At 45.4% G+C, this 7,127-nt stretch overlaps 1 long non-coding RNA gene across 1 annotated transcript; it reads left to right on the plus strand.

Annotated features, from left to right (window-relative positions):
* Nucleotides 1–2,246: 2,246 nt before the first annotated feature.
* Nucleotides 2,247–4,665, plus strand: LOC116964241. The gene is made up of 2 exons (XR_004408632.1): nt 2,247–2,428; nt 3,820–4,665. It is a non-coding gene; the product is annotated as an uncharacterized LOC116964241 (long non-coding RNA).
* Nucleotides 4,666–7,127: the final 2,462 nt, after the last annotated feature.

Below are 7,127 nucleotides of genomic sequence, written 5' to 3' on the forward strand. Positions count from 1 at the left end.
GCTTGTGTTGTACTGTAATGTGCAAAAGGTGCTTAAACAACGTATCGGCTTGAATGTAAAACCAAACTGCATCTTAGACAAGTACTGATGCATTTTTTCCCTTGAGCTTGCTGCCTGCTCGGATTTAGACTCCTTCACATTTCATCTCATATCCAACCTTCCCTTCCACTCCTCCTTATTAAAGAGAAAAAAATTAGTAGCTCCAATTTTTTTTTTTTCCATTTTCCTGGCTGCTGCACTGAAGTGACATACTAGATGAGAGCAGAGATTTATCTTCCATGGAATAATGATATTTATAAACAAAGTAATGCTGTGGTCCAGTGGCCTCCATCACTGGTGCTTGAAATATCCGACACACGTTTGAATCACTCAGTTTAATCATCAGAAGTGCATTAGACCATGCCAACGGAAGCCAGGAGCCCTTGTGTTATCTAGTTGACTATGTGTATGTGAATACATCTCAACCTTTAAGTAAGTGTTTCAGCTTACAATTCATTTAACATTGATGTAGATATTTCAAGGTAAAAAAAAAAAAAAAAAAAAAAAAAGACATGAAAAGATCCTTGGCTAAAATCATTTTAAGAGCTAAGCCATAAACCAGCCGCAAAATAGTTTCCACAAAATAGTTTACCCAAAATAGAAATTACCACAGTCAACTATTATTTGAGTCTGAAAAAAAAAAAAAACACCCCAAACCTCTTTAAAAGTAAAGTATGCAAATTTAACAATTAGGCATTGTTATTATAACTTCCCACAAGTGGATCTTACAGTATTAATTCTTAATATGTGAAAAAGAATCATTTATGTAGTAAAATAAACCTAGCGTTTAAGTGCTAATGATATAAATATGCATTGCTGGCACAGAATAGGAGTTTGGCAGTCATCTGTCCCTTAGCAATACTTTTTTATTACTCAGAACATTCCTCTGGGCCATAGGGGACTGAATTAAATTCATTATGAACTTTATTGGGAAGGATTTTAAATACATGCAAATGTCTGGTAGAGTAGAGAGGGCTTCCTTCTCCACCCTTCCATATTTTGCTTGATCTGCTATTGAATAGATTTTTGTCTTTTTTTCTGCACCTGAGCACTTAAATCTGTCTTCTTTCACAGTCCAACATTTCCCCCTGATCCTGGCCTCTGCCAGCCATCCCACAAAACTTGGAATTGTCTACAAAATTATAATTCCACTAGGAAGTGCCAACAACACACTTTATTTGGCTGCCAAAGCCCATTAGCCGAGGCTGTTGCAGTGACCTCGTGTACAGGCTCCTCTGCCCCTGTCGGGTAACCCTGACCGCCCCGGTGCGTCCCGGTCTGCTGGACTCCGCTCTGCTCTCATCGTAGGTCAGCTAACCAGCCTTAAACCTCAAACTTTGCTTTTCTGTGATTTAATTAATGGCACAAAGGCGGGTTCTCAACATCTGCTTGTAAACTGACATTTAAATGGCAATTGTCAGTGGAATATAAGCATATGGTTACTGAGTGATGAGTCAAGTGCAGGCAGCGATGCAGTTGGTTCAGAGGGAGACTTTTTTTAGCGCTCACTTCACATTTGCGTATTTGGCCTGACTATACCCAAAGGTGTAACGTGACATTAATGCCCTGTGCCTTAGTCACAAAGTCTTCCAACTGTGCATGAGAGATAATGGCTCCCAAAGGAGGAAAATACTGGGACCATCCCTCGATATTAAGTTTATTGTCATAAAGCAATACTGATCATGAGGAATGCACTTGGTCCTTCTTTGATTCTGCTACAAACAGCTTTAAAAACACAAGCAAATACACCTTCTTGCTAATCAGCTTCTTGATGGTCATAATACCAGTCACTACTAATTCAGAAGGAAAAAAGCAAAGATTCCAGTACTAATTAAGAATGTGACTTTCAGGAGGTGGGATTCTGGCACGTATTTATGTTATGTTTATTATTTTAACCAGGACTAAAAAAAATCTTGCTTTTTATTAGAAATAGGAACATACGTCACTAGTTTATTCTCTCTCTAGCTTTTAAGAAAAAAGTCAAGCCACAACACAGTCTTCAATCACTGCGATGACCTTCCCAACTGCAGATCAATGCAGCGCTGTCTTCCAGCCTCTGCAGCTGCTCTGTGCCGCTGCAGTTGTCTGCATGTGTGAAGTCAGCTACCATATGCTTATTGTCTACTGACAATTGTCTTTTAAATGTCAGTTTACAAACAGCTGTTCCTTTCTTTGCTGCGACTCTGACTTGTAAGTGCAACAAAGAACCCAACCAGAATGGCACCGAACGGCTGTCGGCACGGCTCGGCACTGCTGCCGGCAGCAGGAGCGATTCAGGCTGCACTTCCTCAGCGGTGATAAACCGAGAAAGGCTGGAGCACCTTAAGGAGGAGACTGTCTTCTCTGCTTTCCAGCCTCAAGGATTTCCTACCAGTGCTGCTTCTGGCAGGTAAGAGTTGGGAGAAGTTTCTCTGGTCTGCCAGCAGCTGGGTATCTTTTCAGATCCAAGCTTTCAGCTTTTAGCTTCTGGTGAATACCTGGGGATCAGCCACTACCCAGCTCTTCATGGGACTCAAACCCCTCTCTCTGCCCAACAGCAACTGCTGTTGAGGCGCAGAAGGATGCGCAGGGGGTGGGAGAGAGGAACACACCTTTTACTACTGCTCCCAGTCTGGTTATTGCCTGCCCCTTCAGCAAGATCCACAGGGAACAGCAGCATTTTTTCAGTGCTTCTGTGGAACTTCCACTGTTTCTGCCTCACTGCCAGAGCTTGTATCGCCACATAAACGGGTCCCTACAGCATAAAGCGGGCTGAAAGGCATTGGAAGATCCCAAGCAAGTCTTGGGACATTCAGTGCAGTCATGCCTGCATCCTTTTTGTGCAGGCTGCCCTTATCATCTAGCTGGGAAACCTCTGTCTCCTTGTTCTCTAGTAGACCCATGATAAAAAGGCACCAGGACAGATCAGGATTATACTGCTTCAGACACAGTGAAGTGGCCACACTCTCCTTGCCCTTATATGCTTCTTGGAACAAATGCAGGAGGCCCAAATAGGCCACTGTGTTCTCTACGGTATCAGAGTGCCCATAAATAAAGTTCCAGCTGGCACGCAGGCACTGAGTGCCACACGTAACACAGGCGTGAGATAAGCTTACCGTAAGGCTCCTACCAGATCTGCAGGTGTCCCCCTGTTCAACATTAACAGCGTCGTTTCATGGGCAGCAATTCACAGCTGGATCCCAGAATCAAAGTCTTGTCGATTTGTGTCCTGCACTCAGCACCATGCCTCATTTCTGTGAGCCGTTAGTAGCTCTTAGTTACAGTCACCACAGAAAGTGCCACCAAGCAACTAGTCTATAAAACAGAAGTGGTGGTTTTGCTGCCCCTTCCACTAGTGACAGTTAACTTTGCATTTCCCCAAAATCAGTCACACAGTCCTGTATCCAGTGCATAGTGTCATAACCAACAATAAAGGTTTTGCTTGAATGAGGGCTGCAATGCGCTCAACGTGCAGGATAAAGCATCTGATGAAGTTTAAAATGGGAAAAGAATACTAATAAATCCTTCCTTTCCCCTCTCAACCACATGCAAGTTTCTTCTGCTGAAGGACAAACATTATAATAATAATAATAAGCACATATTGATGTAAGTTGAGGTGAATATAAAAATGTATTAACCTGAGAGATAAATATTGGTACTGCTCTGTCTGTGTCAATATTTAGTTCAAGGGACAATAAATTTTCATATTCACTGGAATAAGTCAATACGTGCATTGCTACATACATTTTGTATAAACTCAAATTATTCAGCAACTCCGTTTCTTTTATCCTCAACTTTCAGAATCAGAGATCTGCCTTTCAAAAATGCTTCTCTGGAAGGGAAGGCAGCAATAAGTAAACAATCCCTACTCAGGCAGTAACTACAGGGAGAGGAGAAGATATGGTCAGTGTGTGTTTCCCAGTGATTTCCCCATCAGAGTTTTTCTAAGCACCGGAGGGATCTGCAGGTTCACGGTGGGATCTGACACGCGATCTGGGCTGGCTCTGAACTGTGCAGCCTCCTCAGAGAACAGGAGTTTCCTCATCACTGCACATCAGCAACCTGCTGCCTTTGCTCTGGCCAAGTAAAACCAAGAGAAAATCCAGCCCCTGCTCCTGCCTGTTCTGGTACTGCGGGGGTAGCAAGGGCGAAGGAGGTAGTGAGGCAACATTTTTGTCACCAGCACAAGCAGGCAAATCTCCAAGCGCCCACAGAGAGGCTCTGGAAAACACCCCACAGCCCTTCTCAGAACGGGTTTAAACTGAACAGAACCCAGTAACGAACTGGTTGTCTTTATAAATACTGCTGGAAGAGTTACACACAAGGCCAGGAACAAACAGCTGAAAACCAGCTCCATGTACACCTGATCCTGTCAACAGCTTCCAGCAAAAGACCAATGGACCAGCGCTTCCCGTGGCCTTCAGCAGGATTGGGGTCCAACTAGCGTTCGTTATGCTCCTCCGGGCCTCAGGCGTGCTGTACAATGGGGCTGCGTCTCATTAGTGAGCACAGCTGGGTGATGGGACAGTGCTGTCCCACAGCGTGGTGCAATAAATGAAAAGCACTGAGAAGAACAGAGCTGCCTCTTGGTGCAGTAAATGAACTAAACCTGCAAGGATTTAATAAATATGTTGCTGTTCTGTTGCACATAAAGCTGTTTTTCTTCCAGATGAAGACACCGTTACTGGTTTTGCTAAATCCCAAATGCTAAAGCGATACATGCATTCTCCCCATAAACAGCCGTTCTTTCCTCAAAACAGCAATGTGCTCAAGTGTAGGGCAGTGACAACACAGGGAATTGATTTTTTTCCCTATTAAAAGCTTCCACAGATAACCTGAGCTGTCAGGCACATTGAGAAGAATTTCACACAGGTATGTGCCACCCTTGGCATCAGAAAACCACCTGCAGCTGCTTTTGATACTTCATTTCCCAGGTGACTCCATGCTAATGTAAATCATCACTAAGACCCAGGAGATGTTAGCAGAATCGGAGGTGTAAGTCTTCTCACTTGGATCAGACAACACTCTCCCCCGCCTCAAATACCCTTAAGGGCGCTACAGTGTCATTGAGACCGAATTGGCTTGTCAGAGGTTTGGGCCCAGTGTTGTGTCATTGGGTCAAATCAGCGACACACCAGAACAACCCTGAGCCCACAACACGCCTCTCCTGTAGAAACCCCTGCATCACTGAGCAGTTTGTTCAGCTCAAGGCCTCCTTGCTCTGCTGCACACATTTGTTCTCCTTGACTGAAACAAAGAGCTGCTCCAGCTGGACACAGCACAGCAACACATCAGCTACTCGGTGGCAAAGCGTGGGGTGAATTTTGTGTTTCCAGCAACCTGATCTCTAATAGAAACTAGTGCTGAAGGAACCTGCCCAGAATACCTGTGCTTTCTTGCAGAGTGATGATGCTTCTGTCTCCATTGGACTTCAGTCCTATACAACTGCTAAACAGCTTATTGGGTTGAGAAACATGAACATTCCCGTTAAACAAGGAGAAGATCATGACACATACATGGAGCTGAACCAAAGCTTCGAGTCTGTGTATCACTGATCCGTCTACCTGGGACTTACAGGGCACTACAGTAAAACCTTTTCTGACTCTACAGCATTAAAACATAACAGCTTCCAGGGATCCCATCACACGCTTCTCCACAAGCAATGGCAGAGCTCTTCAGAGGAATAAACTATTTTTGCTTTGTATTGTCACATAACAGCCCTCAGCCATTAGGTAGAGTGATACCAGATGCATCAGAAGTTGTCAGGGGAACGTAGATATGCAGAATATAATTAGTGAGGACATAAGTGTTAACAGTTTTACTTCTTAGCAATTTAAAATATCTGACAATTCTCTTCAGTTCTTAGCAGGGTCATTTTTTGCTTCTCAAATATTTTTAAATACTGCCATTTCACAGTGCAAACACTAGAAAAAGCTAAAAATACTCAAGGAAGTTTCATGACAGAAGTATTGTTACCGAACACGAGCAGCCTTTTTGCAAAACAGTTATTAAAGTCATGATACACTTTTAAAAGACATACATGCTCATACATTATCAGAGAAAATCATGCTAGTTTGAATACTTTTGTATTGGGTTTGCACGGCAAGGTTTTGTTAGCGGGGGGCTACAGAGGTGGCTTCTGTGAGAAGCTGCCAGCAGCTTCCCCCGTGCCCGATGGAGCCAACGCCAGCCGGCTCCGAGACGGACCCGCCGCTGGCCAAGGCCGAGCCCAGCAGCGACGGTGGCAGCACCTCTGGGATCGTGTATTTAAGAAGGGGGAAAAGAAAACTCTGCAGCTGGAGAGAGGAGTGAGAATATGTGAGAACAACGAGCGTGCAGACACCGAGGTCGGGAAGCAGGAGGGGCAGGAGGGGCTGCAGGGGCCGGAGCAGAGATTCCCCTGCAGCCCGTGGGGCAGCCCATGGCGAGGCAGGCTGTGCCCTGCACCCAGGGAGGTCCAGGGGGGAGCAGATGCCCACCTGCAGCCCGGGGAGGACCCCACGCCAGAGCAGGGGGATGTGCCCAAAGGAGGCCGGGACCCCGTGGGAAGCCCAGGCTGGAGCAGGCTCCTGGCAGGACCTGCGGCCCCGTGGAGAGAGGAGCCCACGCTGGAGCAGGTTTGCTGGCAGGAGCCGCAGAGACAAGGGGTGAGGAACTGACCACAACCCCCATTCCCCGTCCCCCTGAGCCGCTGGTGGGGAGGAGGGAGAGAAATCGGGAGTGAAGTTGAGACCAGGAAGAAGGGAGGGGTGGGGGAAAGGTGTTTTAAGATTTAATTTTTATTTCTCATTATCCTGCTCTGATTTGATTGGTAATAAATTAATTTTCCCCAAGTCTGTTTTGCCTGTGGCGGTAACCGGTGAGCGATCTCCCTGCCCTTATCTCAACCCACGAGCCTTTTGTTATAATTCCTCTCCCCTGTCCAGCTGAGGAGGGGAGTGACCAAGCAGCTTTGGTGGGACCCTGGCATCCTTCTTAAAAACATACTTAAAAATAATTATGAAGACAGTAACACATTTATAGCCACTGTTACGCAGCAACAATAGCACCTCTGAAAATCTTCCGCACACAAGTTCCTACCTTTAATGGTCATTTATTTCTTCTGTTCA

This window comes from Tyto alba, unplaced genomic scaffold (genome assembly GCF_018691265.1).
Source record: "Tyto alba isolate M040663 unplaced genomic scaffold, T.alba_DEE_v4.0 Super-Scaffold_7, whole genome shotgun sequence".
Taxonomy (NCBI): domain Eukaryota; kingdom Metazoa; phylum Chordata; class Aves; order Strigiformes; family Tytonidae; genus Tyto; species Tyto alba.